This window comes from Lynx rufus, unplaced genomic scaffold, assembly GCF_022079265.1.
Source record: "Lynx rufus isolate CCGP_SWC_20201006 ecotype Redwood Valley unplaced genomic scaffold, mLynRuf1.p SCAF_19, whole genome shotgun sequence".
Taxonomy (NCBI): domain Eukaryota; kingdom Metazoa; phylum Chordata; class Mammalia; order Carnivora; family Felidae; genus Lynx; species Lynx rufus.
The window spans coordinates 15,812,207-15,834,689 of NW_025814833.1; the positions used below are offsets into that span (position 1 = coordinate 15,812,207).

The 22,483-nt window shown below is 40.5% G+C and overlaps 1 pseudogene; it reads right to left on the reverse strand.

Moving 5' to 3' along the window:
* The window catches only part of LOC124513762 (E3 ubiquitin-protein ligase Hakai-like), a 65,610-nt pseudogene extending 56,756 nt beyond the window's left edge, over positions 1-8,854 (reverse strand).
* Positions 8,855-22,483: the final 13,629 nt, after the last annotated feature.

The window sequence follows — 22,483 nt, forward strand, 5'->3', positions numbered from 1 at the left end:
TCAGATATTTCCTCTGCCTCTTTCTCCTTTCCTCTGGGCCTCCTAATATGCATATTGGTACACTTGATGGTGTCCACAGGTCTCTTTGGTTCTCTTAATTTTTATTCATTCTTCTTTTACCTCTTTAGACTAGATGATTTTAATTGCCCTACCTTCAGGTTCACTGATTATTTCTTATGACTAATCAAGTCTTCTCTTAAAGCTCTCTTACAAATATTGTGATTAAATGATTTTACTTTTCAGCTCCAGAATTTCTGCTTGGTTCCTTTTTATAATTTTTATTTTTTTTATTGATGTGCTCTATTTGGTAAGACAGTGTTCTTCTGGGGTTTCCTTTAGCTCTTTCAGCATAGTCAAGACTGTTGATTATTTTTTTTTAATTTTAAGTTTTTGAGATTTTATTTTTTATTTTTATTTTATTTCTTAAAATTTATTTATTTTGGGGGAGAGAGAGAGAGAGAGAGAATGAACATGACCCAGGAAGGGCAGAGAGAGAGGTAGAGAAAGAGAGAATCCCAAGCAGGCTATATGCTAACAGCATAGAGCCCGATGTGGGGTTCAGTCTTATGAACGGAGAGATCATGACCTGAGCCAATATCAAGAGTCAGATGCTTAACTGAACTACCCAGGTCCCCCAAGATTTTATTTTTAAGTAATCTCTACATACAATGTGGGGCTTAAACTCACAACCCCAGGATGAAGAGTTGCCTGCTCTACCAACTGAGCCATCCATCCGTCCCAAGGCATTGATTTAAAGTTTTTGTCAAGACATCCAATAAGCTTGGAAGGTGTGGATGCAGCATCAGTAACATAAAATGCCATGAGGCTCTCTTACCAGGTTTTAGTCACCTTTTTCTTGTTAAAATGTTTGCTTGGTTGCTCTATACTTTGTTTTTCTGCAGTTCTGATAGTTAATTCTGATAATTTTTGTCAGCTTTTTAGGTGTTTGTTGTAGAGGGATGGGCCCTTGGGATCACCTACTCCACCATTTTCACTGATGTCACCCCCACTATGTGTTATTATAGTTAATATCTTGTTAATTATAATGAGCAAAACAGTCATAAGTGGCCTTAAAGTGACTGAATTCTATCTGGGCATGGGCCATGTTACACTAATTCACAGAATAATAGTCAATATAGAGGAAGCATCAAAAATCAAGTAATCTAATCCTAGTGGAAGGCTCTTTTTTTTTTTATATATATATGAAATTTATTGACAAATTGGTTTCCATACAACACCCAGTGCTCATCCCAAAAGGTGCCCTCCTCAATACCCATCACCCACCCTCCCCTCCCTCCCACCCCCCATCAACCCTCAGTTTGTTCTCAGTTTTTAACAGTCTCTTATGCTTTGGCTCTCTCCCACTCTAACGTCTTTTTTTTTTTTTTCCTTCCCCTCCCCCATGGGTTCCTGTTGAGTTTCTCAGGGTCCACATAAGAGTGAAACCATATGGTATCTGTCTTTCTCTGTATGGCTTATTTCACTTAGCATTACACTCTCCAGTTCCATCCACGTTGCTACAAAAGGCCATATTTCATTTTTTCTCATTGCCACGTAGTATTCCATTGTGTATATAAACCACAATTTCTTTATCCATTCATCAGTTGATGGACATTTAGGCTCTTTCCATAATTTGGCTATTGTTGAGAGTGCTGCTATGAACATTGGGGTACAGGTGCCCCTATGCATCAGTACTCCTGTATCCCTTGGGTAAATTCCTAGCAGTGCTATTGCTGGGTCATAGGGTAGGTCTATTTTTAATTTTCGGAGGAACCTCCACACTGCTTTCCAGAGCGGCTGCACCAATTTGCATTCCCACCAACAGTGCAAGAGGGTTCCCGTTTCTCCACATCCTCTCCAGCATCTATAGTCTCCTGATTTGTTCATTTTGGCCACTCTGACTGGCGTGAGGTGATACCTGAGTGTGGTTTTGGTTTGTATTTCCCTGATAAGGAGCGACACTGAACATCTTTTCATGTGCCTGTTGGCCATCTGGATGTCTTCTTTAGAGAAGTGTCTATTCATGTTTTCTGCCCATTTCTTCACTGGGTTATTTGTTTTTCGGGTGTGGAGTTTGGTGAGCTCTTTATAGATTTTAGATACTAGCCCTTTGTCCGATATGTCATTTGCAAATATCTTTTCCCATTCCGTTGGTTGCCTTTTCGTTTTGTTGGTTGTTTCCTTTGCTGTGCAGAAGCTTTTTATCTTCATAAGGTCCCAGTAATTCACTTTTGCTTTTAATTCCCTTGCCTTTGGGGATGTGTCGAGTAAGAGATTGCTACGGCTAAGGTCAGAGAGGTCTTTTCCTGCTTTCTCCTCTAAGGTTTTGATGGTTTCCTATCTCACATTTAGGTCCTTTATCCATTTTGAGTTTATTTTTGTAAATGGTGTGAGAAAGTGGTCTAGTTTCAACCTTCTGCATGTTGCTGTCCAGTTCTCCCAGCACCATTTGTTAAAGAGGCTGTCTTTTTTCCATTGGATGTTCTTTCCTGCTTTGTCAAAGATGAGTTGGCCATACGTTTGTGGGTCTAGTTCTGGGGTTTCTATTCTATTCCATTGGTCTGTGTGTCTGTTTTTGTGCCAATACCATGCTGTCTTGATGATGACAGCTTTGTAGTAGAGGCTAAAATCTGGGATTGTGATGCCTCCTGCATTGGTCTTCTTCTTCAAAATTCCTTTGGCTATTCGGGGCCTTTTGTGATTCCATATGAATTTTAGGATTGCTTGTTCTAGTTTTGAGAAGAATGCTGGTGCAATTTTGATTGGGATTGCATTGAATGTGTAGATAGCTTTGGGTAGTATTGACATTTTGACAATATTTATTTTTCCAATCCATGAGCAGGGAATGTCTTTCCATTTCTTTAAATCTTCTTCAATTACCTTCATAAGCTTTCTATAGTTTTCAGCATACAGGTCCTTTACATCTTTGGTTAGATTTATTCCTAGGTATTTTATGCTTCTTGGTGCAATTGTGAATGGGATCAGTTTCTTTATTTGTCTTTCTGTTGCTTCATTGTTAGTGTATGAGAATGCAACTGATTTCTGTACATTGATTTTGTGTCCTGCAACTTTGCTGAATTCATGTATCAGTTCTAGCAGACTTTTGGTGGAGTCTATTGGATTTTCCATGTATAATATCATGTCATCTGCAAAAAGCGAAAGCTTGACTTCATCTTTGCCAATTTTGATGCCTTTGATTTCCTTTTGTTGTCTGATTGCTGATGCTAGAACTTCCAGCACTATGTTAAACAACAGCGGTGAGAGTGGGCATCCCTGTCGTGTTCCTGATCTCAGGGAAAAAGCTCTCAGTTTTTCCCCGTTGAGGATGATGTTAGCTGTGGGCTTTTCATAAATGGCTTTTATGATCTTTAAGTATGTTCCTTCTATCCCGACTTTCTCGAGGGTTTTTATTAAGAAAGGGTGCTGGATTTTGTCAAAGGCCTTTTCTGCATCGATTGACAGGATCATATGGTTCTTCTCTTTTTTTTTGTTAATGTGATGTATCACGTTGATTGATTTGCGAATGTTGAACCAGCCCTGCATCCCAGGAATGAATCCCACTTGATCATGGTGAATAATTCTTTTTATATGCTGTTGAATTCGATTTGCTAGTATCTTATTGAGAATTTTTGCATCCATATTCATCAGGGATATTGGCCTGTAGTTCTCTTTTTTTACTGGGTCTCTGTCTGGTTTAGGAATCAAAGTAATACTGGCTTCCTAGAATGAGTCTGGAAGTTTTCCTTCTCTTTCTATTTCTTGGAATAGCTTGAGAAGGATAGGTATTATCTCTGCTTTAAACGTCTGGTAGAACTCCCCTGGTAAGCCATCTGGTCCTGGACTCTTATTTGTTGGGAGATTTTTGATAACCGATTCAATTTCTTCGCTGGTTATGGGTCTGTTCAAGCTTTCTCTTTCCTCCTGATTGAGTTTTGGAAGCGTGTGGGTGTTCAGGAATTTGTCCATTTCTTCCAGGTTGTCCAATTTGTTGGCATATAATTTTTCATAGTATTCCCTGATAATTGCTTGTATCTCTGAGGGATTGGTTGTAATAATTCCATTTTCATTCATGATTTTATCTATTTGGGTCATCTCCCTTTTCTTTTTGAGAAGCCTGGCTAGAGGTTTGTCAATTTTGTTAATTTTTTCAAAAAACCAACTCTTGGTTTCGTTGATCTGCTCTACAGTTTTTTTAGATTCTATATTGTTTATTTCTGCTCTGATCTTTATTATTTCTCTTCTTCTGCTGGGTTTAGGCTGCCTTTGCTGTTCTGCTTCTATTTCCTTTAGGTGTGCTGTTAGATTTTGTATTTGGGATTTTTCTTGTTTCTTGAGATAGGCCTGGATTGCAATGTATTTTCCTCTCAGGACTGCCTTCGCTGCGTCCCAAAGCGTTTGGATTGTTGTATTTTCATTTTCGTTTGTTTCCATATATTTTTTGATTTCTTCTCTAATTGCCTGGTTGACCCACTCATTCGTTAGTAGGGTGTTCTTTAACCTCCATGCTTTTGGAGGTTTTCCAGACTTTTTCCTGTGGTTGATTTCAAGCTTCATAGCATTGTGGTCTGAAAGTATGCATGGTATAATTTCAATTCTTGTAAACTTATGAAGGGCTGTTTTGTGACCCAGTATATGATCTATCTTGGAGAATGTTCCATGTGCACTCGAGAAGAAAGTATATTCTGTTGCTTTGGGATGCAGAGTTCTAAATATATCTGTCAAGTCCATCTGATCCAATGTCTCATTCAGGGCCCTTGTTTCTTTATTGACCGTGTGTCTAGATGATCTATCCATTTCTGTAAGTGGGGTGTTAAAGTCCCCTGCAATTACCACATTCTTATCAATAAGGTTGCTTCTGTTTATGAGTAATTGTTTTATATACTTGGGGGCTCCGGTATTCGGCGCATAGACATTTATAATTGTTAGCTCTTCCTGATGGATAGACCCTGTAACTATTATATAATGTCCTTCTTCATCTCTTGTTACAGCCTTTACTTTAAAGTCTAGTTTGTCTGATATAAGTATGGCTACTCCAGCTTTCTTTTGGCTTCCAGTAGCATGATAAATAGTTCTCCATCCCCTCACTCTCAATCTAAAGGTGTCCTCAGGTCTAAAATGAGTCTCTTGTAGACAGCAAATAGATGGGTCTTGTTTTTTTATCCATTCTGATACCCTATGTCTTTTGGTTGGTGCATTTAATCCATTTATATTCAGTGTTATTATAGAAAGATACGGGTTTAGAGTCATTGTGATGTCTGTATGTTTTATGCTTGTAGTGATGTCTCTGGTACTTTGTCTCACAGGGTCCCCCTTAGGATCTCTTGTAGGGCTGGTTTAGTGGTGACAAATTCCTTCAGTTTTTGTTTGTTTGGGAAGACCTTTATCTCTCCTTCTATTCTAAATGACAGACTTGCTGGATAAAGGATTCTCGGCTGCATATTTTTTCTGTCTAGCACACTGAAAATCTCGTGCCAATTCTTTCTGGCCTGCCAAGTTTCAAAAGAGAGATCAGTCACGAGTCTTATAGGTCTCCCTTTATATGTGAGGGCACGTTTACCCCTTGCTGCTTTCAGAATTTTCTCTTTATCCTTGTATTTTGCCAGTTTCACTATGATATGTCGTGCAGAAGATCGATTCAAGTTACGTCTGAAGGGAGTTCTCTGTGCCTCTTGGATTTCAATGCCTTTTTCCTTCCCCAGTTCAGGGAAGTTCTCAGCTATTATTTCTTCAAGTACCCCTTCAGCACCTTTCCCTCTCTCTTCCTCCTCTGGGATACCAATTATGCGTATATTATTTCTTTTTAGTGTATCACTTAGTTCTCTAATTTTCCCCTCATACTCCTGGATTTTTTTATCTCTCTTTTTCTCAGCTTCCTCTTTTTCCATAACTTTATCTTCTAGTTCACCTATTCTCTCCTCTGCCTCTTCCATCCGAGCTGTGGTGGTTTCCATTTTGTTTTGCATTTCATTTAAAGCGTTTTTCAGCTCCTCGTGACTGTTCCTTAGTCCCTTGATCTCTGTAGCAAGAGATTCTCTGCTGTCCTCTATACTGTTTTCCAGCCCAGCGATTAATTTTATGACTATTATTCTAAATTCACTTTCTGTTATATTATTTAAATCCTTTTTGATCAGCTCATTAGCTGTTGTTATTTCCTGGAGGTTCTTCTGAGGGGAATTCTTCCGCTTGGTCATTTTGGATAGTCCCTGGTGTGGTGAGGGCCTGCAGGGCACTTCCCCTGTGCTGTGGTGTATAACTGGAGTTGGTGGGCGGGGCCGCAGTCCGATCTGATGTGTGCCCCCAGCCCACCGCTGGGGCCACAGTCAGACTGGTATGTGCCTTCTCTTCCCCTCTCCTAGGGGCGGGATTCACTGTGGGGTGGCGTGGCCCGTCTGGGCTACTTGCACACTGCCAGGCTTGTGATGCTGGGGATCTGGCGTATTAGCTGGGGTGGGTAGGCAAGGTGCACGGCGGCAGGGGGGCAGGCTTAGCTCGCTTCTCCTTAGGTGATCCACTTCAGGAGGGGCCCCTCTTTCGTGGGCCTCTCGTCTGCGCTTGGGTCTGGCGACTCCGTTCTGCTAATCCTCTGGCTGTTTTCTGGGTTATTTAGGCAGGTGTAGGTGGAATGTAAGTAATCAGCAGTACGCGCGGTGAGCCCAGCGTCCTCCTACGCCGCCATCTTCCCTATCCAAGGCTCTTTACACTATACTAAATTATCCTCATGGCCAGCTAGAAAGGTTCTGAGTATAGGTTGGAGGAGTCATCTGTGTTTTACTTTCAGATTATTAGTAAATACTTTCATGCCTTATTTTTCAGAGAGCTGTCCCTAAGTAGCCAACAGCCATCTGATCACTTATCCTCATTCTAACTTCTGTTACAAGGCTGTGAGGCCACCTTTCATACTTGACATGAAGGTAGTCTGTTTCATTTCATCTGTAGCAAAATTATTTTGCCCCCCACTTTTTCCTTGTAGATTGTTGCTTTATAAAGTACATCATTATCTTTTCCGTCCGTGACTAATAAGAATGCCAGACATTCATTTTGGGCTTGGGCACAGTTTCCTGTCCTCTCCTGATGCGTTATTCCAACTAGGGTTCTCTCTTCCAGAATCTCTAGTGGTTCATTTTTTTCTTTTTGGTAGAAATTACATTTTGTTTACTTCCCCTTAGTCCAAGTAATTACATAGTATGCAAAATGAGTATGCAGAGATCAATTAAAATATTCTCTTAGTTTAGGGCTACTGACTTGTCCAAGATCTAGGTAGATAAGTGAATAGATACACGTCATTTCAGATATTGTACCTTTTGCCCCCATAAGTATGTTCATACTCTCCAGGCTGTATGTCTGGACTATTAGTTTATAAAAATTTGAGATCTATGGATCACCTTGGTGAATGAGTCAGATGGGACTCTTTGTCAGTTTATTTTTCCTTTGAAAAATAACCTTTGATGAGAGCTAATGTTCAGTGTGCTCTTTCTTGTTACTTGTTTCTTTGATGTATTGGGAAATTTGGCTAAGAACATTTGACTTAGCCTTAATGGAAAGAAGGTAAATTGGATATAGCTTCTGATGATTTTGTGTGTGTGTGTGTGTGACAGAAAGATTTCATTTTCTTGGTGTCTTAAAATTAAAAAAAAAATTAAGTTTATTTATTTTGAGAGTGAGAGTGAGAGCAAGAGCGAGAGAGAGCATGCAGGGGAGGGGCAGAGAGAGAGGGAGAGAGAGAGGGAGAGAGAGAATCCCAGGAAGGCTCTGTGCTGTCAATGCAGAACCCCATGTGGGGCTGGAACTCATGAACTGTGAGATCATGACCTGAGCTGAAACCAAAAGTCAGACCCTTAACTGACTGAGCCACCCAGGTGTCCCATTTTTGGTGTCTTTAATGAGGAACTGATTTGAGTGTTTTTAATGAAAAAGTAATAGCAAAAAAAAAAAAGAAATCTCAGTTATTAGTTATTAATAGGAATTTGGAGTATGTTTAGGTGTAGACATTCTGCTAATGTGTGCTATGAAGGCTGAGAAAGAATCTTATAGGAGACAGAATCTATTTTGTTACTAATGTGGCTGTTGAAACTTCTTTCTTGTAATTCATTTGAAAGCCTTGTAACTCTGTATAGAGCTCCCTGGCTTTTTGTTATTCCTGCTATCTAGATAGGTGATTAGATATCTGCAGTACTTCACTTTTCTGTGCTTTCAGCCAAAGGGCTGAAGAGTTTATAGAGCCATCTTCCATACTGTGGTACTTTGCCTGAGGCTAGTTCAAGGCAAATTTAACAACTGTATTGATAATAATAGACAAAAATAATAATAGCTTTTAGTTATCAAGACACACCAGGTGACAATTACATTTTATACACTATTTCTAAATCTTGCAACATTGATATTTTTATCTCCACTGTATATAGGAGGAAACTTGAGGAACTCTGAGGGGAGATAACTTGCCCCAGGTTACACGGCAACTGGTTCAAGCCCAGGTCTCTCTGAATGCAAAGCATTCTCTCTCTGCACTGTGCCTCAGTAGTTTTCTAGTTTGTTTCTAGTTTGTTGTGGTTTCTAGTTTGTTGTGGCTACCATACATGCTTTGTTTCTGTTCCTTGTTTTCAAATAGCTTATTGTTCGAACATCTGCCATATGCCAGGCATTGTGCTGGCTACGTATTAAGACTGAAGTAGCCTTGCGAAGTAAATATTAGTATCCTCGTTTTATAGACGATATCGATTTGCCATTATGCCTCTACCGAAAGGAAACTTGCTCTTTTTAACAGTTACCTCTTGCCCCAGCTGACCCTTCCGTCCCCATCCTCATTATAACTTCGCAGACGCATGTTCCAGGTGATTCCATCATCTTGTTCGTACATGCTCGATGGGTGTTAATGATTTCCTATGTTACCTTTCTGACTAGTTAGCACTCCCTGGGAAACCCATAGACTTCCTGCACACTCAAAGTGTGGACTTCCCCCATGCTTGGTGTTTCTCAGCTGTGTGGAAATTTATAGCATGTGTAACATTTACCTGGGCCTGTATCAAGTCACCTCCATGGGACTCATGGACAAGGGGACTGGCTTAATGTGCTCAGGCTGCTACAACAAAATACTAAAGACTGGGTGGCGTAAAGACCAGACACTTATGTCTCACAGTTTTGGAGGCTGGGAAGTCCAAGATCAAGGTGCTGGCGTGGTTGAGTTCGGATGAGAGTTCTCATGCTAACTTGCAGATGGCTGCCTTCTCACTGTATCTTGAATGACAGGAAGAAGAAGAAGAGGAAATAACCTCTATGGTGTCTCTTAAGGGCACTAATCCGATTTTGGGGGCCCACTCTCATTACTTCATCAGAACCTAGATATTTCCCAAAGGCCCCACCTCCTAATACCATCATATTAGAGGTTAAGGCTTCATGATATTAATTTTGGGAGGACACATTCAGTCCATAACAGAGAACCAACACAAATAAATATGCAGAATCTTATGCTGCTTGCTGTGCTGTGAGCGGTAAAGCCCTCCACTATCTCTGACCTAGGAGTCTTTCATCTTCTGTTCGGATCTATGAATTAGTATGTTTTATCTGTAAAACATAGGATAAAATCTAGGGTAAAATCCTAGACCATTCACAGTTCTTGACAACTACTCTATCCAAGGTTTTTTAGTCTAGCTTATGGGGAAAGGCTTTGTTCCTAGCCCTGTGTGACTGTTGGCTACTGTTCCCTCCAATCCTTTCAGGTGGTTCTTTGCCCACCCGTGGTTAGTTTCCTTGCATGCATGTTCTGATCAGTACTCTGCTGAATACTCCAGGGGGACACTGTTGACTCCCGGGGTCTCTCTGCTGCTATATCCTCTCTGATCATCTGCCTTGCAAACTCTAGTCTTCTTGTTCTTCCTGTACTCTCCATTTCTTCCCCTGTAACCCAAGAGATCCATGAAGCATCTCCTCTGGTTTCCTTTTCTGCATCCTGTATGCTTCCTAAAAACTCTTTACAGGAAGTAAAGTGGTATAGTCATTGTTTTAGACATTGCTATTCTTTGTTTCTTGGTGTCCTAGGTCTCACAAACTCTTGTTTTTGACTGTGTCCATTTTTTAGGTTGTTTCAGGTGACTGGATAATAAGTTCCTGTTACTCTATCTTGACCTGAAGTGGTAATTGAATCTTTGTTTTTTGAAAGTGGATCTGATGTTTAGAAATAGCCCAAAGAAAGGGATAAGTAACTCAGAATGAATAAGGCTGGTCATCAAGTTGGCTAATTCCTTGCAACCCCCACCTCCAAAAAAGATAAAGTAACCAACCTACTTTTTTTGTGTGTGGTTTAGAATTATCATTTTTTTTTGGGGGGGGGGATCGACAAACAGGTTTTTTTAAATTTTTTTTTTAACGTCTATCTATTTTTGAGAGAGAGAGAGAGACAGAGCATGAACAGGAGAGGGGCAGAGAGAGAGGGAGACACAGAAGCTGAAACAGGCTCCAGGCTCTGAGCTGTCAGCACAGAGCCCGACGCGGGGCTCGAACTCACAGACCGCGAGATCATGACCTGAGCTGAAGTCGGATGCTTAACCGACCAAGCCACCCAGGCGCCCCAGAATTATTTTTATAAAGAGTAGAAGAGTTTTAGTGGACTTCTTCCACTCTCCCCTATTCCTCTAGGCACTGTAACCTATGGAGAACTAAAAGTTCTGGAAAAGAATTAGGGTTCTGTTTTGACCATCATTCACTCTTGCTCAATGCCACAATTTCCTAGACATTATATGACTCGTCCCTTTTTGGAGTCTCTTATCTTCTCATTCTCAATGCCAAGACTGAGGCTGAGGTTCTTGTATCCTTTGGTCTGGGTTATCATACCATATTGCTAACTTGTCTTTTCCTTTTTCTGTCCTTCATGTTAAGGCCAGAGTAACTTTCTGAAAGAAACAAAAACAATAGATCTGACAATGGATCATTTTGCCCCTCAGAATCATGCTCCTTTAAATATAGAATGTCTAGCCTTCTTTTGGTGCTCACAATTTGCCTATATAAATTCACTTTATTTTACATAACACAGTCTCTACCATCCACAGAATCATAATCCTCAAATGACAGTGTTGTAAGGTATTCCACCCTCAAACCAAGTGGGACAGTTCTGCCTTTCTTTTATTTTTTTTTTTTAAAATTTTGTAATGTTTATTTATTTTTGAGAGAGAGAAAGCACAAGTGGGGGAGAGGCAAAGAGAAGGGGACAGGAGATCTGAAGGGGGCTCTGTGCTGACAGCCTGATATGGGGCTTCAACTCATGAACTGTGAGATCATGACCTGAGCCTGGGATGGGTGCTTAACCGCCTGAGTCACCCAGGCGTCCCAGCTCTGCCTTTCTTGTACAGGTCTAGCTCCGTCCCCTCTTGGTGTCCCTGCTTATGCTCTGTTCTTTTTCAGAAATATCCCATTTTGCCTGCCTTTGGAAACATTTCTCAAATAACAACTGCTTCATAAGGCCTCCCCAGAGACCTCCAATTTGAATAAATTCCTTTGTTTCTTATTTTCCCCTAACATGTTGGTCGCACCTATATTAGAGCACTTACCAGACTCTGCTTTGGTTTACTTAGGTAAATGCCTATTTCCTTCAGTGGATGGTGAGTCCCTGGAGTGCAGGTACTTACTGCCTTATATCTTTCCATATTCATCATAGGATCTACCCAGGGTCTTATAACTGTATGTTCTGAATAAATATTTATTGGATTGAATTTTTTTAAATTAGGAAATGTTAGCACATAACAATAAATCAATAATACTTTCATTTACTGACATTTGTAATCTGGTCTGATCTCAGTGAAATTCCAAGTAAAGAATTTATCTTTGGGCTCTCTGAGGACCTTGCTCTTTTCTTATGGCCAGTCGGTACCCAGAACTTTTATTTTGTTCCCTGAATGCCTACCTACCCTAGGCAATACCCTCTGAGAGTAGCTTCAAATCTAGTTACGTCCCTGATTTATCTGGGGCAGTTTTAAATTAAAAAAAAATCCATTTCCTGGGTTCCATTTCAGAACTACTGAGTTGAAATCTCTGGGGGTGGGCCTCAGGAATTTGCATCTGGTGCTTGGTGACACTAAAGCAGAGCCAGACATGAGACCCACTGCTCTATACTCTTGGGTCTAGATCATTCCCTATACTGACCCTCCTGTCAGAATTTATTTACCCTGAGTCTTCGGCTTTTGGGACCCTGGTTTCAGCTAGCTGGAATTTTGAAAAGTGGTTTGATGTATTTTCTAACTCCTCCTTACTAAGTCATTAATATCTTATTTCTCTCAAGGGCATTTACTTTTTAATAGGGTTCTCTCAAAGACAATGTGGAAAACATTGCCTCTAAGAAATGGCAACATTTAGACTTTTTAGTTGGAAAAAGAGTTGATCCCTTTAAAGAACAGTAATTTTGAAGTTGCTGTGGGAAGCAGGTAAGGATTATAGAAAATGCAGAATTTTGTTACATTATTTCTCTGTTAATTGCTTGTGCATCAAAATTGGGACAGGGTTGGACGATATAATTAGAGAGCAATATCTCTCCATCATGCTACAGGGAACACAGGAAAGACAGGGAAAAATCAAAGCCCCAGTGGGCTTTGATACCTTTTTAAATGGTTGTAAAGTGGTCACAATCAGGATTTTAGAAAAAAAATTAAAAAATTTCCTAAAAGGGAGAGAAGATAATTCAAATGTTTCCTAAGAGGATACAAAGGAAACCAGTAAGGAAGCAGTTTATTTCCGGTTAAAAATCAAAGGGTATCACATAGTGTCATAGTTCCTATTTCTTTCAAAACTTAATTTAATCTATTATGATATTCCTTTTAAAAAAATCTGTTACTGTATTTCTTGGATTCTTTTTTTTAAAACAACATGTTGTTAGTACATAATCACTGTTTAAAAAAATGTTTATTTTAGAGAGAGAGAGAACACACGCATGCATGGGGCGGGGGCAGAGAGAGAGAGAGAGAGAAAATCCTAAGCAGGCTCCGTGCTACCAGTGCAGGACCCAACATGGGGCTTGATCCCACGAACCATGAGATCATGACCTGAGCCGAAATCAAGAGCCAGACAGACGCTTAACGACTGAGTGACCCAGGCATCCCTCACTATTTTTATATGAAGTTCTGTTTTCATGTCTGAAAATAAGTACTAGATGGTTAGAGTTTCAGCTAGTCATGCTTAAGGCCAAAGTATGAGTAGGAAACTTGTAGGACTGTAATCCAGTTTGCTTCAAATTTATTTGATCATCCCTGTCAATAAATATATGGATGCCAAATAGGAATTTATTTACAAAGTAGTACATATAAAACAGATGTAATGTATTACAAACATGATAAAATAAAAAGAAATAGAAATTAAAATAGATTATATGTAGAAATTTTAATATTCTCTTCCCAAACCCTAGTAGATAGATGGTTTCCAGTATTTGTGGAGTACCTACAAACCACTTTTTTAAACAAATTTTTTGATGTTTTATTTGTTTTTGAGAGAGAGAGAGAGAGAGAGAGAGAGCGTGGGGGGGGGGTTGCAGAAAGAGAGGGAGACACAGAATCCGAAGCAGGCTCCAGGCTCTGAGCTTTTATCAGAGAGCCTGATGTGGTGCTTGAACTCAGAAACTGTGAGATCATGACCTGAGCCAAAGTCGGATGCTTAACCAACTGAGCCACCCAGGTGCCCCCCTACAAACCATGTTTGATACTGCTACTCTTTCCTTTTTGTTCTCAAACTTGGGTCGAGCATTAGAAACACCTTGGGATATTCGAAAGGTGGTTGGATTCTTGTGCCCTACGCCCTCCCCCAGGTCTATTGACTTAGGATCTCTATGGCTAGAACTTGGGAGCCTCTATTTTGAAAATGCTGTCCCAGGCAATTCTGATGCCCGGTCATACTTGGAAATAATGATCTCACACCAAAGGTCACCTAGTGGCATTTGTTCTCTAGGACTGTGATTCTCAACCTTGACTACCTACTGGCATTTCCCAGGCAACTTTAAAAATGCTGATTCCTAGGTCCCACCATAGTCGGTCTGAGGTATGGCATTGGCATGGGGATTTTAAAGCTCCCCCAGTGATTCTAATGTGCAGCCAAAGTTGAGAGCCACTGCTGTAGCACAATCCACTACAGAAGTGGACTTTGAAATTTTAATCCTGTTTTGATGGTACTAATGGCACTGGTTGGGATATTCATAGAGTCACAATGCCCTATGACAAAAGGAAGGTCTAAGGGTAAAGACCCTCTATAAGGTTAGTCTTGCCTGGAATCAAGCTATAGATTCTTATGTAAGCCAAGAAACTGTTTCCCTTTCCAATGAAGTGTTAACTGAATCCTACTTTATGAATTGGCTAATTTTTCTTCCCTCCTGTGCATATTAACCACTCAGATCTTACAAAGAGCTAAATTTTTCCTGGTCAGAGACTGTGTTTGATGAAAATCTTAAGCCCCATGAACGAGTCACCCAACTGCTTAACATTCAGTTGAAGAGAAATCCCTTTTTAGGTTGTTGGTTTACAGATTGATAAGACATTGCTCTTGCTACAGTGCTCAAGGTAGTGAAATTTGCAGAGCTATTAGAATTCTGATATTGTCAGAATTGGAACTGTGTGAGGGCCCAGCTCAGGGTCCCTCTCTGAGACCATGTAATATATTCGCAGTTGAAACCCTGGCCCTGAAAATCTGATTGTCAATTGGGAAAAGAACTTTTAAGAGTTCACTTCCTCTGTAATTGGTTAACACTCTTCTTTCTCCATGGAATCAAGTAATAGAAAAATAAATGCAGAGTAAATAGAATTTCATGCTTGTGCAAGCCACTGGCAAAATCATCCTTGGGTCATGCAGGAAGAGATGTTCTGTGCAGAGGAAAATTGTCTGGAAGGGAAACATTTTATATCAATCTCCTTTCTCTTATTTACCCTATTTGAAGTTCTGGTTTTAAAATGCTGATTCTTTGCAGAGAGATGTATTGGGAAGGAGGAGACTTTGCACCTGTCCTGGAGATCAGGTGAGCAATTGTAGTATTATCAAATGAGTGATTTATTCTGTGTAGATTTTGAATACTAGAAAACTCCTCCAAGGTTACTTACATACAAAGAAGAGTACATTAAAACCAGACTATTCTCTAGAGTGTCTACTAATTTTACCTGTTGGGCAGAATAGCAGAGTAGACAAAGTTTGCCTTAGCAGGCAAATTACCTCAATTCTGTTGGGTCTGTGTAGAGTGTGTGCGTGTGTGTGCGCGTGTGTGTGTGCGCGCGCGCGCACGCAGGGGTACTCTTTCTCGTAGTCACACACACTCCACCTTATGCTTACTGTCTCACCCTATTACTCTTCCTGCTGTGTTGTGTTACTTTTCCATTGCTCCTCTAACAACTTATCACAGACTTAGTGGCTTAAACAATACAAATTTGTTATCTTACAGTTCTGGAGGTCCCAGGTCCAAAATGGGTTTCACTGGATTAAAAATCAAGGTGTCCACAGGGCTGAATTCCTTCCTGGGTGGCTCTAGGGGAGAATCTGTTTCCTTTCCTTTCTCAGCTTCTAGAGGCTTCATTCCTTGACTTGTGACTCCATGCTCCATATTCAAAGCCAGCAATGACTAGTCGAATCTTTCTCATGTGGCATCACTGAACTATTTTCCTGCCTTCCTCTTCTACTATTCAGGACCCTTTTTATTATATTGGACCCACCCAACTAATCCAAGATAATCTCTGTTTTTATAAAGTCACCTAATTAGCAACCTTAATTCCATCTGCAGCCTTAGTTCCTTTTTGCTGTATAGCCTAACATGTTCTCAGATTTTGAGGGTTAGGATGTGGACATCTTTGCAGTGGTGGGTAGGAGTGGGGGGGGGAGCATTATTCTGTTACCATACATGTCCAGTGCTCCAGTGCATTGGCTGTGCATTGGCTGCCCAGAATTCCTGACACTCAAGTAGGACTGTTACTTCCTGAAGATCTTGGAGTGTAATTTATAAACAGGAACACCAGAAGAGGAGGCAGAAGGTTTGAGTTGGAAAACAGCCTCTCCACTTATGGGTTGTGTAACCTTGCGCAATTCTTGGAACCTCAGCTTCCTCATCCATGCCCTTTTCCCTTTTCCCTTTTCCCTTATCAAAGCTTACCTATTCTGTAGCAGGAAAACTACTCCAAGCTAAGACACTGATAAGTGATAATGATTTCATGCATTGCTTCTCACTTCTTTCCAACCCAATACACATAATACCCTCCCAAGTACTGTTTATAAATATAACATGAATTCACCGGGAAGGAAATCATTGTATTAGGTGTGCAGTAAAAGTGAATGGATTAGGCTGCTAACTTCCTCTTATTTATTTTATTAAAGAAAAGTTTTTAAGTTTACTTGTTTTGACGGGGGAGGGAGAGAACGAATGGGGCAGGGACAGAGAGAGAGGGAGAGAGAATTCCAAGTGGGATCTATGCTGACAATGGGGCTCGAACCCACAAACTGTGAGATCATGACCTGAGCTGAAACTGAGAGTTGGACACTTAACCAACTGAGCCACCCAGGCGTCCCTACTAACTACCTTTTAAAGCTGGCTTTGTTCCTGAACATTTAAGAAGAAGGAATCTACAGGATGATCAGAGGGCCTGGCTTACCTCAGGATATTCTCAGTTTATGTCTGTTGCCTTGTTTTATTCTTGAATGCCCTGATTTGAATGATAAATTATATGATCACTGTATTTATTTGGCACTTGTCAATGTCATGAGTGTATTTGTAAAATTCTCCTTCTACCTTGGACTTTCAATGAAACCAGGGGCATTTTAATTACTTTGATAGTTTCTCCTCTAGTCAGCCTAGAATCTGCTTACCATGGCTTCTGGGTAGCTGTTTCTGACTGACTGTAATTCCGTATTTTACATTTGAGCCATCATTAATTTTCCAAGTAAAGTTGTTGACTATCTGTTATGAACTGCATTGTATCCTTTGCCCAATATGTATGTTGAAGCCCTAACCAATAATTTGACTGTATTTGGAGATAGGGCCTTTAAGGAGGTAATTAACATTAAATGAAGTCCTGCGGGTGGGTTCCTAATCCAATAGGACTGGTGTCATTTTATGGAGAGGGAGAGACTTGAGGGATGTACATTCACAGTGAAAAGGCCATGTGAGGACCCAGAAACACAACAGCTATCTGCAAGCCAAAGAGAGAGGCCTCTGGAGAAACCAAACCTGCCAACACCGCTATTAGATTTCCAGCTTCTAAAACTGTGAGAAATAAATTTCTGTTCTCTTGCGTTAGCCTGAGCAGACTCGTATATCATCTATATAAGAAGCAGTTAAAGGTCTTGTTAAAATGCAGTTACCTGAGTGCTGTTTCAAATTTAATTAGAATCTCTATGGGTGGGGCTCAGGGAAGCTCTATGTTTTCCTCAGGTGACTTATATACACTTATATACACTAACTTTGAGAACCACTGAAATAGGGGCCTCAGGGTACTAAAAGAGGGGAGAGGTTTTTATTCATATGTCTATATCATGTTAAGTTTTTGTTCTCTTTTCAGGGACTTTCTACCTGGGTGTTAGCAGAAAATAACAGGGATTGAATATACAAGTTATCTTTGAGATATCTGGAGGTGTCAATGAAAATTCCAGAAAGTCTGGAGGCTATGGGGACTATATGTGGATGATGAACCAAGGAAGAGAGGAAAATATTATTTTAGGGGAAGTATAAAACTAACCCATAATTGGCTCTTTATAAAGGTCATTGGGAATGTAGCCATTGAAGCTGTATTTGACCATTGCTCACCTCTCCCTTTCTTCCTCCTCTGGAGCTAGTGAATAATACAGGGACATAGTGCTTTGCCCCTTTCCTTGAGGGCACTTAAGAAGCTTTGGCTTTCAGGTCTTTGTCTCTCAACCAACCTGCCTCTAATAGAAGCATTTGGCCCCCAGAGTTTAAATCCCATCTCAGTGGAAGCTAGATTAGGGACAAGGCAGCTAAGAGAAATGGATTCAATTGATAAACATTCTATTCTATAAAGCTTGAGATGTTCATGCCTCAGAAGTTAGGTTACAATCTTAATGTCAGACCTACTTGTAATTAGCATGAATTTCTGCCTATTCCTTGGTCTGTATAAGTTCAAAGCCTTCCCCTGGATCCCTAAAAGTTCAGATTTCCTCCAAATAACCTACTTATAGAAAGTATTTCTGTAATTTTTTTTTTTTTTTTTTTAGAGAAAGAGAGAAAGTGCAGCTGAGAGTGCATGTAAGCAGGGCAGGGGCAGATGGTGAAGGAGAGAGAATCTTAAGCAGGCTCCATGCTCAGCTTCGAGTCCATTGTGTGCTTGAACCCATGACCATGAGATGATGACATGAGCCGAAAGCAAGATTTGGATGCTTAAGCAACTGAGCCACCCAGGCGCCCCAAAATCCAGTATTTAAATTCGGGTCTGACTCTTAACTTTATGTTATTTTCGCTAGACCACCATATATACCTCTGAATCTGGAGTCTTGGGTATAAAGTTCTAATAGTTTGTGTGCCCACAGAAGTCATGTTCTCTCTGAGTTTTAGTTCCTTATCTATAAAACAGGGACGCTGGATTAAATGGTTTTTAAAGGCCTTTTGAGCACAGACATGATGTTCAGTCACTTCTCTGTACCTCACTTGACAAATAAAACTGGAAGCTATAGCATGTCTTAGTTAAGGCAGGACCTCATTAAGATATGGATCATGGGTTTTTATTGTCCTATCCCTAACTTAGGTATGATTTATTTATTTCTATTGGAGAGTGACTGGTTTTAGATAGATACATAAGGTCCAGAATTTTTTGAAAAGTAGAATTAATTTACTTTGGATTTTATTTTCGAAATTTTGAAATATTTTTCAACTTTACCCTGAAATGGGAAGGCTGGATGGTCTTTGCAATGCCAATGATTTATATGGCAACCTTGCCCTTGGTTTTATAAGAAGCAGTATAAGGGATGTTCAGATCAGCAAGTCTCTTATCTTTAACTGTAGCTATCAGTCCCAAACTGTGAATGCTGTTTTTCACACTAAGCATCACAGCTGGAAATGCTGCCATCTCTTCTAATGGCTGTGCTGGTAAAGTAGGGAGGACCAAAGACAGATACCCATTGTCATGATAAATACTCAGACAAGGCTTCATCACCACAGTGGCCAATGGTAGAGGTGATTGTGTAGCTTTAGGAAGCTTGTATGTAGTGAACAAAAGTCACTGTTGGGGCGCCTGGGTAGCTCATTCGTTTAGTGTTCGACTCTTGGTTTTGGCTCAGGTGATGATCTCACAGTTTGTGAGTTTGAGCCCTGCATTAGGCTCTGTGCTAGTGTGGAGCTTGCTTGGGATTCTCTCTCCCTCTCTCTCTGCTCCTCCCTCACTTGCACTGTCTTTCTCTCTTTCAAAATAAATAAATAAAACTTTAAAAAAAGTCACTGTATAAGATGCCATTGAATCATGGGTTTGGTGGCTAGATATTGGCCAAGTTACTATCCATGTGAAGAGAAGGAGATAGGAGTGTGGCATGCAGAATCCTATTTGGATTTGTTTGAAAGAGGAAAACGAGGAATTTCTCAGGAGAGATGCTAGGGATCTGCTAGATGTGCTTTATAGTACAGCATTCAATTACTTGGGTTATGCCATCCTCGTCTGGCTAAACCTCTTCTTCCAAAAAAACCAAACAAACAATGATCTACATACCACTTACATTTACAGTGCTTTATATGCATTTTTTCATTTCATCATCACAACAACCCTGGATCGGTGGGTAGGTAGATAGATATTATTGTCCAGATTGTACAGGTGAAGAACATGAGGCTCGCTGAGGTTAAATGACTTTCCCAAGGTCACACAACTGGTAAGTATCTGGAGTAGAATGTGAGCTTGGGTAGTCCTCTTCTTCCTATTCCCTTTTCCTTTACCTACTCTGCTTACACTGTACCCACTCAGCCTGAATATCTAGTGATTACCTTGTGGAATCATTTGTGAAATAGCTTCCAAGAGGGTTAATACCAGTGGGCTAAATAAATAAATAACAGTAGACTTATCAGATCTCATTAACTGGTCAAGTAATTAAGTATTCATTGAATTCTTACTTGTATGGGCACTGGGGATACAGTGTTGCAGAATAATCCTTGCCCTCATGAAGCATAGACTCTAATTGCTGGTGCTGTGTGCGATAGTAGCCATTAGCTAAGTGTAACAATTTAAACTTAAATTAATTAAAATTAAATGCAATTAAAAACTCAGTGTCTTGGTCACACTAGCTACATTGCAAGTTCTCAGTAGTGACCTTCAGCTCGTGGCCAACGGACTAGATACCAAAGATAGAGAACACTTCCATTATCAGAGCAAGTTCTACCGGACAGTACTTAGGCAATTAACAACAATTGTGTTGAGTGAAAAAAGAGGACAATGTGTTAAGTTATTTAATGGGTGAGCTAGTCTGGGAGGCTTTCCTGAGGAAGGTGACATTTGAGCTGAGCTTTTGGTCAGAAATAGCTAAGCCAATATTCCTAGGTAATGATTCTTCTACAGTGAGGTAAAGTAATTCTCTTAGAATTACAGTGGTGAGGTGGATTTGTTCAGCTTGTCAGGGTATAAAGACACCTACCTTCTGCCCTCCATGGACCCAGCCTTGGCCCTACAAGAGAATAGACAAGAGGAAGGTACAGAGCTGTCTCACATCTGTGCCTGTTAGAGTCAGGGCAATGGAACCCGAGGCTGTGAATCACTGCAAGTGAGGACCTGTGTTCATTTTTGGTGCTCTGGGAAACAGTTAATATAACTTTGCTTGAAATATTTTGGGGCCTAGGCGTCAATATTGAGTTTGGTGAAACAGTGATCTGATTCAGGATATTCTGGGCAAAGTCAGAGAAAAAGAGTGAGCAGGGAAGAAGGTGTTTGTGCTTGGGAGAATGTGCCGTGTCCAGAGCTACATGCTCCACCAGCCTCTTCCAGCCTGCACTGGAGAGGTAAAAAGGTATTTAGATACTCCTGCAGCTACAGGCAGGAAGTTCAGCTCAAGTTCATAAGCTGGCCAAGATACAACCTGTGTGGCAAGTTAGTATATCTTCGAATTAATTAGAATGGACTGTGATCCCATGTTGTCATCCATCTCTAACTCATCATTTGTCATCTATCTCTATCACCTATCATTATCATCTATTACATATCTGTATCTATTCTCCAGAAGTCCTAGGCATAATTTCCAATGCTGTACAGTTCCCAGTTCCTTCCTTTCTGTGTGTTCCACTCAGGCTCAGATTCTTTTTCTGACTGGGGCACCATGGAGCAAGGTGTGGGAAGGCCGGCTGTTTTTCCAATATCAGCATCACAAGCTAGGAATATTTCATGTTTAATTTGCAGTGAGAGAAACAGAATCTCCAGAAGATGAATTTGACTTGACTGATAGTCATGTCAGTAAAAACTGCCAATAAAAACTATCTCTTGGGTGTCCTAGAAATGGCCAAAAAGTCAGGATGATTGTATGAACTAGTCAACTCTTAACCAGTTATATTGGTGTCATGCGGATGTCACAGTACTGGGAATTGGAATGACTCAGTTCTCCAAATGCTTCCCAATTTTTAAATCCCAGAAACAGCTATGTCAGCTTCTGCACATCTGCCTGCTGTTTGTCACACTTGCATATTAAAGTGCTTTTTAAATGCATCTCATTGCTACTGTTTTTTTGGGGGGGGTGGGGTGGAGTGGGGATTGTTTCTGGAGATGCTAGTCTCTTGAATAAGTACTGCTTCCTCTTCTTTCTTTTAGCATCCTGCTTGCAGCTGCCCCTTAGAGACCTTGACTCACTAGTTATGGCTGGAATCCAGGTCCTGTCTCTTTCAGTTTTCGTTGCGTGTACTGAGCTTTGTCAGAGCCATTCTGTATTTGATTTATCTTCTGCCAGGATGGTGGCTCCATATTCAGTCTGTGTGCCAAGTGCTTCTGAGGCAGTGTTTCCAAACCAGATAATTTAATTTCTCCATTTTCAGAAAGGAAAGAGCAAGCCACCTTATTAACTGGAGATGTGCTTATTTGGTACCGTGTGGGGGCTGACATTATCCTCCTGAATCTTCGGAAACTCATCTTGTTCCTGAGGTTTAATTCTCCTTAAAATCTCTCTGCAACTCTCCCACCCCAACCTCCACACACGTCCTCAGAAACAGACATACATACATACTCGCAAGTCCAATCTAGTAGTTCTTTGAGGCTCACTTTAAGTCTCATCCTCTCCATGGACTCTTCTCCAGTTAGGGAGAATGTAATACCTGCATTTTATTTTCTCCTCTCCTGCAGTACATAATGTCTGCAACACACAATTTAATACTTGCCTATTCTATCTTGCACTACTTCTCCAGTTGGAGAGGAAATTCTTAGAGGGCTCAGTACATGTTTTAAAATTCTTCTCCTGGTGATTATTTATTCATCTACTCAATGAACATTTATTGAATGCTTAATATATTAGTCCTGTGCTAGGTACTGGAGCTTTGAGGATAACGATGAACACATAGTGCCTGCCTTCAAGGAGTGCC